At 41.9% G+C, this 14,804-nt stretch overlaps 1 long non-coding RNA gene across 2 annotated transcripts in view; it reads left to right on the plus strand.

Annotated features, from left to right (window-relative positions):
• The window catches only part of LOC138106631 (uncharacterized), a 41,797-nt gene that overhangs the window by 20,300 nt on the left and 6,693 nt on the right, over positions 1-14,804 (plus strand). The window contains exons 1-2 of one of the 2 annotated variants that reach the window (XR_011149046.1): positions 1,125-1,457; positions 11,112-11,204. This is a non-coding gene — a long non-coding RNA (uncharacterized lncRNA). Of the gene's footprint in view, positions 1-1,124; positions 1,458-11,111; positions 11,205-14,804 lie in introns of those variants that run through there. The other variant, XR_011149047.1, reaches the window with a different exon arrangement.

The following is a 14,804-nucleotide window of genomic DNA, read 5'->3' on the forward strand; positions in this document are numbered from 1 at the left end:
CTACAGACATAGAACTTTTTATCCCTTATATAGGAACTCCCTCAGTCTGAATGCTTTTTCCTTCCCTTCTGCCTCTTATTTCCTTCATCTGGGACTTTCTCTGGTCCCCACCTTCTCCATTCCCTGGCTGTGTCTCCTGCTTCAGAATATACCATGTCCCTGCCCCTTTCCTGTGCACCCAGCTCTGTTCCTTAGGTGGATAATTGCCTGCAACCATTTCACCCAAAAACAATTACTTCCCATCCAGTCTCATATCCTTGCTGGAGTCAAATTGATTCAGAGCCTTAAATTATCCCTGAGGTCAGCTCCACTGACATAAATACAGGGGATTTAACTATGTGTTTTCCTTTCAAACAAGATTTTTTAACATTTCAGTCTTATGTATGTTTTCAAAACATATCTTCATTGAAAACTATGAAAGCAAAAGCTCATTCATTCCCTCTGAGTAATACCTATTCTTTGCACCCAGCAGCTGTTGCAAATATAAAAATCTTTTTTTAAAATCAAAACAAGCATACTGCTTTCACAGCTTACTTGCTTTTCCCCTCATTACCGATCTTTTGCTGTAACCATGGATCTATCTATAATGATGTGTTTTGTGTGTACTAAACTTTGTATTGCTGAAAAAGCACTGACCAAACTTGCCTGGAAGTCTCAGATGAAGATTGCTTAAAGGATGTGGCTGAAACAAAAAGGTGTTTCTACCATTCCATAAATAAATCCTCCTAAGTGTAAATTGTGACCGTTCCTCTCTCCATCTGAACAATTCAGGTTTTTCAGAGAGCTACTTTTATGTAAGATGAGAGAGCTGTCTCCATGACATGATGCTCTGCTTCTCTTCACCATTAGTTGGGCGTTAGTTGTTCTGTCTGTAAATAGACAGGCACAGATGGTACCACGACTCTCCGAGCCTCCACACATCTTGCACTGCAAGAATTTTTGTTATTCTTGCTATGTCTCTAGCAGCTCCTACTCTTTCCCAACAGTTTGTTGAGAAGAAAAATGGAAGGCTAAAGAACAATCAGTCCCTTTCCTCTCTAGGATTGGTGAAGTCTTTAGACAGGACAGCAGCCCTCATTTTTACTTTTTTCTTTGCTAGGGGAACCCAGCCATGAGCTCACCAATGAAGCAAAATTTCTGCCATCTTCTTTAAGTGAAGTCAGTCCTCCCCAAGACAGCTGAGATGCCTGAGACAGACTACATGCCCCAAAAGCATTAAATTGTGAGACTCAAGTGGTACATCCTCCCTCAGTTCCCTACAGCTCTGATCACCACAGTTAAAGAACCATGACAGATAAAAGAGAAGCTGGTATCTTGAGAGACTGCCTCAGTGCACAGGAATAGCATTCGCAGGAAAACAAGCTGGAACAATTAGCAACGCTGAATCGGGAGAGTGCATGGATAAGAAGGATGTGACAGATTCATATTCCCCGCTCCCCATGCCTGCCATGGAGAAGGTAAAATGGGTGCTGCTCATTAGCCTTTCACATAACAGAAGAACAACTGAAAGGCAATAAATTTGAAATCTGATAAAAGGAAGTCAGCCTTATTGAAAGTACAGTTAACCTGATAAAATAACCATTGAAACCAAGAATTTAGTGAAGATATAAAAAGCATTAGATGTTTCTATATAGTGTTAAAATATTAATTTAGTATTTTCTCTATCCCATCTCATGTAAGGTTATAATCTTCTGTTTCTCTAGAGAAGTCAATTTACTAACAAAAAGAGAAGAAGTAGTCTCCCTTTCTATGAGCAAGCAAATCTATTTGTTTACTACTTGGTTTTCATCATCTTCCTCTACAGTCTTGTGGAATGGAAGAATCAGTGACATGGTGATGGGTGGACCATTCACCTGCTCCTTGACAGCAGTTCCTGCATTGTCACCTATGAAGCTACTAACAAGAAGAAAAATTATATAGGTTAAGTCAGTGTGTTCATGAATGGCTCATCTCACTCCTGGGCCTCATATTTTTTGTTTAAATCTGTGTAATATTTTTTGGGGAACTAAGCTTTTTCAGATACACTAATGCAACTGGAGTAGACAGAGAAGTAACAGCTGTAGATGGAGAGCAAATTTCTCTTTTTCCACCCCCCTTCCTCCAAAGAAAGACATTGGAATAGCAGCAATGCAGCTGTGAGCTTGGTGTGGTGAAATACAGACCAAATCCACTGGGTTTCCATGGCCAGGGGATGGTTTGCTCCATCTTCATCCACCTCTTTGATATGACTGCAAACTCATCCACTCATCCACTCTGTAATGATTCAGGTTATCTTTATCCAGGTACTGTGGCAAGACAAAAGAGCCCTCCTTTTACAGGGAGGCATGCCCATATACAACAGCCATGGTCTCTGGCTGGTCCCCAGAGACCTGTGGGCAAGCAGGAGTGGTGTCAGAGTGTGGACAACCACAACACAGCACTCCTCTTACCTGCTGCTCTGCCCTGCTCAGGGGAGTTTATCTACATCTCTGTTTATCACCCCATCAAAGCCCTCTCTTAATCAAGACCACAATATCCTCCTACAGGGACAGGCTTGCAGGAGAGGAGAGTGTGATGAAAATATTAAGAGAAGGAACATCACGGCTCACCTCTTTTTAATGAAAGGATTTTCTGAGAACAGTCCATCAAAAGGGCTAGACACCTAAGGGATAGATGAGTTTCCTAGAATTCAACAAGAAAATCAAAAACCACCTTAATACTGAATAGAAACTGTGACTGTCATGTAGAAATAAATCTATGACAATCTGCAGAGGAAGCATTTGAAGGCATGAAAAGCCTGATGAGATTATAAGTAATATCATACATTGCATTACACTATGCTCACACAATTTGTTTTTCCTCAGCTACTCAGTATAGACTGCTATCAGTGCACCCCTTATCTGCTGCAGACTTTGGCCATCTCTTGGCTCCCCCACAAATGAGACAATTTGGATACAGACATGCAGAAATAGGAGGTTTCTCACTGCGGATGCCAATGTAAGTGGCAAATCTGGGTGAAATCCTGACTGTGTGAATGGCTCAGGATATGCCAGCATGTGTTAGAAAAGGCAAGTAGAGTTGCAGTTCTTTGAAAATGTGAAGACAAATAAATATATAATTTGCTTGATGGAATAGGTGGTGATGACTTTGAAGTGTGTGGAGTGGTTTTGCTGGTAGTTGTCTTGTTCAGGCTTTTCTGCTTTCTTTATCCTGGACACTGTGCAGGCATTCCTAGGGAAGCTTGCTGACCTATACTGCTGCAGAATGCAGGATATGGTCAATTCCTCCATGCTTGGTGCCTTCCAATTAAAACAGTCTGCTTTCCTAGAACATGTGCATTAACTGGACACATGCGATTAGAATCAATACAGAACTGCAAAGGGAAATTTATGGGCATTGGCATCCAGTGTCACCTAAAAGCAACGCTTGCAGATCTGTGAGACTCTCATGTACTCTCTTGCTTAGCTGTCTATCCCACCAGCACACCCGAGCTTGCCTTTCAGAGTTGGACAAAAAGCCTGGCATCTACCACACAGCACCGCAACGGGGTGAGCCCCCAGGGAGGTTTGCTTTGGAGGCTGCTGTGGGGGTCTTTAATAATAGTCCTGATTTTTTTCTGATTTCTGCCAACCGAACTCCGTGTTCTGACGATGAATCGAGCAGTTAGAGCCAGGTCCGCGTCTGCCACTTAAACCCTAATGCTTTGGCGCTGAAGCAAGCTGCCTGTGGGAGTTGCTAGGTAACTGTAACCTGCTCACAGATTATGTGAGCCAGTGAGATACTTCTGATGATGTCATGATTCAGATTTGTATTTCATCTCTTAAAAGAGTTTTCTCTCCATTTCTACAAGAACAGGTGCGTGCGGGAGTTCTTCAGTGAGGCAAAACTTCTCTAGCCCAGCATGCTTATGCAGCTTAATTTCACTCTTGCAAACACTAATAAAGCAATATTGACCAGGACTTCTCAAAGTGTGATTTTAGGGGAGAACTTGTAGCTCTTCGGGCCTCTTTTATCTTCTAGACACCAATTCAGTGGAAATACAGATATCTTCATTGGCTACTCCGCAGCCTTCATGTGAACAAAATGATGGCTTACTTTCTGTTATTAGTAGCCTATAACAGGAGTGTTGTGATTATGCTTTTCAAGAACACAAAAATCCAAATATTACATGTCAGATATGGACTAAACCTCAGAGTTATGCTCCTTCCAATACTAACTACATGCCTAACTTTAATATATATTACAAGGACAGTCTAGTTATGACAATATGTGACATTACAAGTGTGTGTAGCACATCACTAACAAGGCAGATGGGAAAATCTTCTCCACCAAGATGCTTTGAACATGTTGTGATTAGTATAGGATTGATGAACAGGAAACCCCAGAACTGTGGGAGATATAACAAGCCAGGACTTGAGAGACTTCAGCCCTAAACCTGGGCTGAACAAAGACTGCAAAGTGTGTGTGTTTCCTCATTCCTAAACCAAGAGGGGATGCACTCCTCACAGCATGGTGACTCTGAAGGCTTTTTAGTGGCTCTCTGCCCATATGGGAAGGCAGGGTATGAAGGCAGGGGAGTGATCGTGTCTGTGTGTTTTTGACACCCACTGGGACTCTGCAGATGAATTTCTCATTTCCCCTGCTTTCTTCCTCCAGCCTATCAGCGAGAAACCTCTCTCCCTGAAACCCATTCTTTGCTTGGAGATCCTCTTGGGTTTGAGAGTGTTCTGTAATCTTTGAACAGGCCATTTTGCCAGGAACATCAAACTGAAGCAGTAGCTGGTGCAAGCAAGGAGAAATCAAACCCTTTGTTTCCTGTCCTCTGCTTGTAACACTCATGCATCCTCCGGGAGCTACTGCCTTCATCCCTGACACTCCTAACTATCTACTGGTTTTTCTCTCCCTGTTTGCCTGTCTGATTTGATCTTCTTTCTCTTTATTTCTGTCTCCTGCTGTCATTCTCCCCATGTGTGCTGCTCTTCCCCAATGTGTATGAATCCCTAATCAGTGCAGAGCTCAGGTCCTAGGCATGTGTTGTGCCAGGCTGCTGCGACAATTAGCTAACATTTGGAGAGTGCTATGTCTCCAGCATGCTATTTTAAGATGCACAGTCTTGATCGCATACACAGGTCTACCTGGCAGAAAAGGAACTGAGACAGAGCACACAGCTGACATTCCCTAGGCTCTGGATGAGTGCCAGTATTAAATGTACTGTTCAGCACAGGGAAGACCATTTTCTGCAGAGAGAGGTCTAACAGGCACTCATTAGGACAGGCAGAGTCCGGTGGGAAGGATGATATATCTCACTGTCAGCGAATGCTTTGGTATTTTCACCTATCCAGGGTGATCAGACAAGAACCTCCCTCCCTCACAGATGAATCACAGGAACGTATTCTTTGTGTCAGTTCCACAGAAATCACCGGGATTATTTGCAAAAATACAATCAAACCTGGGGAGTTCAGCTGGTTTATGGTACAATTTTTTGTAAATTCTGTGCATAGAAAGTGAATAGATTTTCACTTTGTTTAAACTGTACAAGGTCACTGAATTGAGCAGGGACCAAGTAATGGCAGGAACATTTTTCTCCCCTGCTTCATGGTATGATATCTCTCCTGAAACATAATACGTTTACTGTCATGGCCAAAGAGCAGAGAAGACCTGCCAGTACTCTAGTAACCCTCCTGTTCTTCTGCCTGCAATTTTTTAGTTGAAAGCATTAAGTAAATGAGAATGATTACAATTGTTGATCTCATTGGGAGACTTTTATTTTCATGTATATTTTACGTACTGAGACATTCTGCTAGATCTAATTCACGAGCAAGAGTCTATGAAGAATTGACTGAGATTCCTAATTCTTCACATTTTCATTTTGTGTTCTGCTTGATTCCCTGTGTGTTGTGATGTTCAAACCAGAGATTAACACACACTTCACAAAGCTTCCTGGTATTTTATAGAAAGTACCCAAGGTTTTTGTACAGGTGTCCAGCAATGGCAGAGCAGAGGGTTCCAGAGCTTAACAGAATGATCAAATATATAACTTGAGTCATGTCAGTTTGCATATCATTAAAACTTGGAACTAAACATTTGATGATTTTCAGAAGTGAAGTAAATTAAGACCAGTGTAAGAACTGAATCAAAATGAGGATTTAAGTGTATCCTTCTCTTAATTACCCAGCACAATCCTGTCATTAATAAATGGCTTAACTGTCAAGTAAAAGGAAGTCAATTACCTAGAAAACTGGTAATCATCTATTGAGTTGTCTAAAAAAACAGCACTTTCCAGGAACACAGTGTAATATTTATGAGTTATGACTAGTGGTGAAAGTTTCTCAGGGCAGATGATCAGACTATACATAAAATAAATCAGACAGCAGTAGTTTAGGAAGGTGTCATTAAAGTCCACCTTTAAAATCTCGTAACTTTCCAATGCAATCACTCTGGGGAATGAAGTTTTTCATTGCTTAGTTCCTTCCCAAAGATGATTCCTTTTAGATGTTCATAATCATTCTAGCTTCATAGCTACATTTGTAGAACACCTTATATAAGCATACTGTTTTGTATGATTAACAGAGGTATCTGCTGATGAAAAAGTATGGTGATACAGGATAAGGGGCTGGATTTAAGAGAGTACATGTAACTCAACAAATGTTGAGGGCCAATGATAAATGCTTCACTGTACAAGTTGATGATGGCAATCTGATAATTCACAGGGGAAAAACATTTTTTTTTAAGACCATTTTTATGCTATTTTGTTTTGAATAATCTGATTTTTCTAAACAAGAGACATGTTAATAAATGTTCATTAAAATACCACAGAAATTATAAGCAGTGTTTGAGTACCCTTTCTTGGGATTAAGGTTTTGAAATATTTCTCCCAAGGTTTGTATTCTGTTCTCATCTCATTATTCAGAGATAGCTTGCAGAAACAGTTACAATTTATTATGCTCTAAAGAAAACAGCTTACCCAGATGAAGACATATTAAGATCAGCTGGGCTTTAGTAGTTCAATTTGTGTTTGCATTGTAACAGTTAGTTACATTTAGGAAAAACCATGGTTGTCCTGGCCCATTAGGCATGATTTTCAGCATTTCTGTGGCAGCTGTGCTTTTTGGAAGCACTTCCCAGCACTGAGGACTCGAGTCAGATCCCCTTGGACATGGAGCAGTTCAGTCCTGCTCTGTTCACTTATGACAAGGAGACTGGAAGCATGATAAAAGGTGCTTCTTCCCAGCCTGCATGGATACTTTACACTTCCAGAAAAATGATTCTGTGTGACTACAACAAAAGTAGGTGCCCTTTATCCCAGCTCCAAAGGTTGTTCATGGCTATTTATTCAATAGCAAAGCTCTTCCAAACAAAGGTTTTCCAAAGGGGTAGCTGTCCCCCAGCACACATCCCTCCAGAGAGCTGAAAAGCAGTGAAACTTTGAGGTCCCCCTGAAGATGCCAGCAGCCACTGCACAGGGCTGAGGCTTGCACTCCCAAGCACCCTCCACAAAGACAGGGTGGGCCTGCCATGCTGCTGCCACTGCTCCTCCAGGCAAGCATCACTCCTGAAGCTGGCTATAGCCTCCGAGCAAAATGATGATCAGTTGCATTTTATTTTTATACCCTGAACTTCCATCTTTACACCGATAAGGGAACAGCTGCCTCTAATCTCTCTTCTAAATCCTGAGCCTCATATGGCAACCTCTTGGGCATCATGGATGCTACCCTTAACTGGCCAATGAGACTCAAATGCCAGCTATTATCCTTATGGCAACTATGTATCACATTAGTTATGGGTCTTTTTTTGCTGCCTGTTTAATTTTCTCAGCAGCAGTTGGGTTGCAGGAGTCAGAGAAAAACTCTGCAGTCACTTCTCTTGCTAAAGGCTGAGATTCACTGACCAGTGGCATGCAGAGAATTGTTGGGAGCTGCTTTGACATTAAAGGTTTCATTTCCAGAGATTGTCACGTGATGATGCCAACTGCTAGGGAAATTTTAAGCACAGGTGACTAATGCATAGTAAGTTAACCTGTGGACTAGCTGAGCTGCTATTCCTCCAGAAAGGCTGCCTTATAATAAGTCATTTAGGTAAGAGCAGAGAGATGCTCTGGCCTTGGAAGTGCAATGGTTTGAGTTCACCACTGCCATAAGAAATGTGAAGGGGGGCTTTCTCAGCAGGATAGGCAAAATGCAGCTTTCCCACTATGGATGAGACTTGGCAAAGACTGCAGAGGTGAGGCTGTGAGAAGCTGTTCTGCTCTGTAGATCTGGTCTTGCAAAGAAAATAGTCTCCATATACTCTCGGTATAATCGCCCTTCTGGAAAGTAAAGAGGGGACCTGCATCTCAAATGATTGTAAAAATGTGAAAACAGATGAATCATGTGGAAATTCTTCCTTTTATCTATCAGGGAAAAGCTAAACAAGGGTGAAAGAAAAATTATTTCCATCTTCCCTGAAATTGGTAGGTAAGTGTTAAAAGGCATTCCCTCTTCTTTTAGCTAACTTTGGCTAAAAGAGAGGAATTCCAAAATCTTGCCCACCACATACTTCTGTGTGGGTCAGTGGATGCAATAGTGAGTAAACCCAAACTCCTTTGACTCAATCAATGCCTGGAAAAGAGATGGGGAAATGCATAGAGCAAGTGAGGTACAAGAGACTGGGAAGAGGTAATTTTCTCTTTTTGTCACGAAGAGGAGTTTTATAAAGGGCTCTGCAGTTGGTGCTTGCAGCCAGATAAGATTTAATACATATTCTTTCTGATGGTGATGAATTCCATTGGTCAGAAGAGATCCTTTTCCATATACGCAATACAGAAGTCTTGGAAGGAATATTTTTGGCTAAAATGACTGGAGTAGTACTAAAGCTGCAAGCTGGCAGCTTGTCTTCAGAGCTAGTGGTTTGTTGACTTAATATTCCTCTTCCAGGAAAGCCTGTGTGCTGAACAAAGACCAGGCATTGTTTGTGTTCCTGGCTGTGCACTGTTTGCTCAGATATGGAGGGGTAATTCTCATGAGTCCCCTTGTCCAGCCTTCACCCCATAGAAAATGCAGTATGTTAAAATGTGAGTTATCTAAGTGATAGCAAACATCAAGAAGAGAGATTCATGCTTAAAAAATTAATTCTTCTCCTGAGTTAGATTCACAAGCCTTCTAGTCTGAGTCTACAGCCAGAATGGCTGAACACCAGCTTTTCTTCATCTGAAGATGGTTCTTTTATATAAACAAATACGTGCATGATGTATGCAGGGAGACATCGACAAACATTTGCAATTCACTGTAGTGACAGCAGACATAATTCAAATGGCATGAGGGATGTTGAGATTATTTTGCAGAGAAAAATGCCATAACTTCAGCCTCATACAATTCCTACATATTTCACAGGGCCTCAGTCGTTGTTTAGTAATTCACAATATGAACCCTTTTAAGAAGTTGCAAAGAAGCTATTTATCTCATTTATCAGACTAGGTAACAGAAATTAAAGTAGCTTCTATCCCTTGCATAATCAGGGCACCAGTCCATTCCTGGTAGCATAACCCTGAGATGCCTAGTTTTCTTCAGGCCCATGCTCCAGTGATTCATGCACAGTGTTCAGTCCATCCTACCTCCCTTCTCTCCCAGAGTCATTAGCCATTCTGCTCTATTGTAGGCACAAAGGAACTTTCCACCCACCTACACTAAACCTAAAAAAAGCCAACAGAGCCTTTGGGCCACATATTTTCTGTGCTCAATGTACTGATTTGTATAAACATATATTAGTTTTATTTCCTCTGGCAGCAGATTGCACTGCAAAAAGTTTTTCATCTTTATCATGCTTGTACTGGGAGTGGTTTTGCTCACCTGTGGTATCCCAAACACCTCTTGCTTTCCAGGACAGGAAAGGATACAGAGGAGAGCAACTAAGGAAGGAATGTCACAGGCCCCTTCCACTAAATGATGGTTGGATTAAAAGGGCAAATGCCCAACCTGCTGAAATGGGGACGGGAAAAGAAGTGAAGCTTTCCCTCCAACACCCTGTGCTGAGTTCTGTAAAGGAAAAGGTCTCAGTATCTGCTGGCAGAGTTCTGGGGGTTCTGTCTCATCTTGACCTTTCCTTTAACATTGTATGCACATTATTTTGCTTTACACTTAAACAGTGAGGGAAGGTGGGAAGGGTACGTGAAGAGGAAGAAGAGAAGCGAAAAAAAAATTATTATTCTTGCTCCTGGGCTTTGTCTATTATTCTTGAATCACCTTGGGATTAAGTCTCCTTAGAGATATGAAGAATATCTTCCTCAGACATAATTTAATAATTTTTCCCTTCCTATTATATTAGTAAATCCCCCCACATACCTTCCTCTGAAAAGCAGATCACTCTGAAATACATCACCAGGGCTAATACTTTATTTTCAACTGCACTGGTCATGCTTGGGTACTCTTGGTTCCTACTCTTCACAACTTTGTAGTTATCCAGGAATATTAAAACATAAATGCAAAAGGCTTTTACATCATTTGTAGTCCTGATCTCTTAGGAGAGTCAAAACCTTAGTTTTATTTACCTTCTTCTCTCTTGAGTTTTTTTCCTCAACCTGTTTGTGCCAATTTTTTTCTACAATATACTTGCATAGCAAAGACTAACCTGAAAGACTTGTTCATCAAGTGTAGCCTTTCACTATAAGCATGTCCAGTTAGAGCTGTGGTGTCCCTCTGGTTGTTTGATTGCTTGTATCTGACAGCTTGTAGCTACTTCACTCAGCTTGAACAGGGAGAAAGTTGACAGGAGGCCCTTCAAGACCCTGTTCTTCTTCTGCTGACTTTCAATGTAGTTCTGAGCTAGTATTTCTCTAAGAAGTAAAAGCTTTTATTTTGTCTCATTATTATAGTCATTCAAGAAGGGAAAGAAACCAGAGGGTGTCTATCTGTGCCAGCAAAGAAACATCTGATTAGTAAGCAACTCGTTCGTTAATTTCCATTTCGAAACAATGTTCTCATTACCCAGTTTTGCTTCTGCAACTACAACTAGGTTGAGAAAGATTGAGCTGTTTATATGCAACTTAAGATGGATGCCCAAGACATTGCCTTCTTAAACAATTGTTTTGTATTGCTGACTGATTTTCTACTGAACAGGCACAGTTTTACGAAGCTGTGATATTCACACTTTGTCTTCAGTTCCAGGAAACTTGTCTCATGAGGATTAGACATGCTGCCATCTGCAATACAGACATTTCTATCAGCGGATATGGCCAGGAAAACCTACTGTTTGTGAGTAATTTCTTTTAAAAATAAGTACTGTCTCTTAAAAGTGAAATGGGAGGGTGACATGTAGCTTTAAAACTAATTTTCTAGTTATTAGCAGAAAATAACCCACATCAGTGATTATCTGTAAGGCAAATAGCATGGATATGAAGAGGGATGCTGTTCTTCTCCCAGCCCAAATGCAACTTTTGAACCTCTGGTCCACAACAGTGCTCAGACCATTGGCTGGGACCATTGGCCGCCAATTCTCAAATGCCCCCTTGAGGGTTTCCAGCTGATGGTTTCAGCTCCATTTACCTATAGTGGAGTGTGAACCTCCCCTTTGTTCACATGGCAGAGAGAACCTGTATTTGCAAGGGGCCAGGGAAGGGCGCAGACACTCAAGCTACTAAGATGGGAAGGGAAAGCCAGCATGGGTCAGATTAAGGGTCAGGATCAGACAGTTTCTTATCCCACAGGAACAACCTGGGCAAGCACTGAAGCTTTCATACGTGCCTCTGAATGAGGCACAAACCTTCTATGAAAAACTGCTAACCAAGGGAGTAAACCAGAGATTATAATCAGTAAAGTAATATATGACTGCTCTTCTTGTTTCTCTCTTAGCACCAGGGGTTTTTGTGCCACCAAGAGACAAATAAACTGACATCAGCTCCTTAATGTACTTGCTCTAATGACAGGGCTTTTGTCACTCCTAGGTGCACTCTTGCTTTAGCTTCAGAAAGGGTTGTTACTTTTGTAAATACTGTTTGGGCAGTAATGCATTAGGCACAAACAGTAAATGCCAATTATCAGCCTTTCCCACAAACCCATAAAGGGAGGAGAATTTTGTCCCCTCTGTCAGAGATAGGCCACAAAAAGATCACTGTTTCAGTGCTGGCACAACTGAGAGGGCAAGAGCCCTGTGGCCAGGAGGCTGGGGCAGAACTAGGGCAGAAACCTCTTATAAAGGCAATAAAAAGTTCAACTGCTTATAGTTTGTGAAAATTATAAGCAAATAGTCCACCTACTTAACTTCTACTGTTTTACTGAGTCATTAAGTCTTAGTGTGACAAACGAATGCAAGCCTCTATTTGCAGAAATGCCCAGTGTCTGATTGGTCTGAGAGAAACAACCAGAGAGGTCTTTTAAGGCTCCTGTTTGCTTTTAAGGCAGGGCCAACCTTGTCTCTAAAAATTATGGCTTTCTAACAGGGCACTACTTAACATCTGGCAATTTGTACTTCTAGAACAGAGAAATAATAAGTACTGGCACTGAAAACAGAGAAAACGTCTTCCCATGCCCATAAGTCTTCCTGTTCCACTGGCAAAAGCTCAAGGACAGTCCATTGTCCACCCTCAGTCAGGGGTCAGAGTGACATTTCTGGAATCTTGTACTACGCAACGTCCGTCATGGAAGAAAAATAATCCTCTTGTTGTCTTAGCTAATGGGAGAACACAATGTAAAGCACTCCCGTGCCTTCTGAGAGCAGGACACATATGGGCTGCTTCAATTTCCATCTTCCAAACTGTCATTGTTACACATACACATCTGCCAGAGCCAGTTTTAACACCAGGACTCGGAGCAAGCACAGGGGAGTCTGCTGAGCAGAGGCTACCGTGGAGCCAGTCAAGGGGCACTGTCCTGCAGTGACATGAAATCAAAGGAACTTATCAGGAGAGCGTAATCTGGAGGGCACATGCATGACACAGTACAGGAGAGAGTTGGGAGAAATTTGTGGAAAATTAGCAGAAGAAAACAAAGATTGATTGTCAAAAATAATTTCTTTACAAAGAAATGATCTAATCAAAGAAAGTGGTAAGAAATACTGGCCTCTTGAATCCAGCAATTACTCTGGGAGAGAAACACTCTTCATTGGCTGAACCTGTTCTTCATCCCCCAGAAAACCAGAGCTCTAGGGCAGCTCTTTCATAAATATTTCACTGTACAGCTTGCTGTGCAGCCCGCAGGCTGAGGCCAGTTGTGTGGCCATTCCTGTCCCCAACAGCCTGATTCACTACAGCCCATGTAAATCAGTAAGAAATATTCTCACGGGGAAATGAGGTCTTGAAAAAGGCTCTGAATACAGCAGATAAATCAGCAGTAGTGTTGGCATTGCATAAAGGGCAGGGTGAATAATAATAGCAACAAAAAACTCCCAGCATCCTTCAAACACAGCACGGCTTAGGCTTTGCCACCAAGACAGTTGTTCGGGAGATGTTTAAATGTTTTGAAGGAAAGCTCAGTAGGGCAATCATGCAAGGAGCTACTCAAAGGCTCTGTTTCAGCTGCAGCCCTGCGTGTTGGGCTGTGGCTGAGGATGCTGCCACAGAGCATGGCCTCTTCAGCACTTCTCCACTCATCTCCAAGCATGTACATCCTACAGTCCACCACCCTGTTGCATGTGGTTCAGTCTGTACTGGTGGGCAGTGAAAACTGAAGCCCACTCCTCAGCAGATTGTAAAAAGGTGCCTCCAGAAACCTGCACTCTGGCCAGCTCTTGCTTCCCTCTCTGGCAGCCACCTTGGCCATTTTCAGCTGAGTGAGTGATGACTTTTCATATGAAAATTCAAGCCTGGAGCTGGAAGCTCCCACCATTCAACCTCACCCTCCACACTCTTGTTGCAGCATGTTGCCAGAATTTTCTTTGCAGACCCCAGCCATGTTCCTACTGGCCACTGTACTCCCAGCAAATTCTCCCTGTATCCCTTCAGGGAAACCAGAGGGGAATGTATTACTACAGCCATCTACACTGTGCACTGGCTCTTTGGAGTCTGGACAGACTGCAATATTCTCAAACATTCTTGAATTATTTTTTAATTTCTTCAACAGTTAATTCTTGGTCTGTATCCTGATTCACTGAGTGCTGTACATCTCTTAAGTCATGCATGCTAATGATCATCTCCTCTGGATTTTACAGCTAGTACTGGTGAAAGATGAAAGCCCAATATTGCCTATTATACTGGGGCTACAGTCAAATATTAAAAGAAAAAGAACCCTTCAAGATGACATCTGTTGTAGCCAAAGTTCATATATTCCTTCATGAAAATTCAACTACATAAAAAAAAGACTTTGCAATAGATGAAGGATGATTCACACTTAAATATACAGCTGAAAGCCACTCAAAATTCTCTCTTTTCTCTACTTCCTGCTGTTTTATGAGTCCAGCGAAAGAAGAACTATGATTAGTGATAATAAATTTCCATTTTCTCACCTTGCCCTTCAGCATTTCATCAGAGATAACAGTAAACTCTGGTGCTCTTTTGACATCACACAAATAGCATTCCCTGGCTCTCTTCTCCTTTCTCCAGCCTGCTTTATCTTTCACTGCTCAGCAAATCTTCACACAAAACTAATGTTTAGCTGCAAAAAAGAAGGATATGGAGGGTATGAATGAATGCAGAAAGTAGCAAGATTGTTGCTGAATGGCCCTTTTTGGAGAAATTGGCCCCGTTACAGTGGTTAGTGAGCAGCTGCTTCCCAGCTGAGATTTATCAGCTAAAGAAAAGGTGATACACAATTTAGCAAAAGCCATAGAGGCTGTGAAAACTGGAGGGCTTCTTTCTGGCTGTACACTGGAAGTGCATGAGCCTAGGCATTTACATCCCAGAAAAGGATGCCAGGGTGTGT

This window comes from Aphelocoma coerulescens, chromosome 2 (assembly GCF_041296385.1).
Source record: "Aphelocoma coerulescens isolate FSJ_1873_10779 chromosome 2, UR_Acoe_1.0, whole genome shotgun sequence".
Lineage (NCBI taxonomy): Eukaryota > Metazoa > Chordata > Aves > Passeriformes > Corvidae > Aphelocoma > Aphelocoma coerulescens.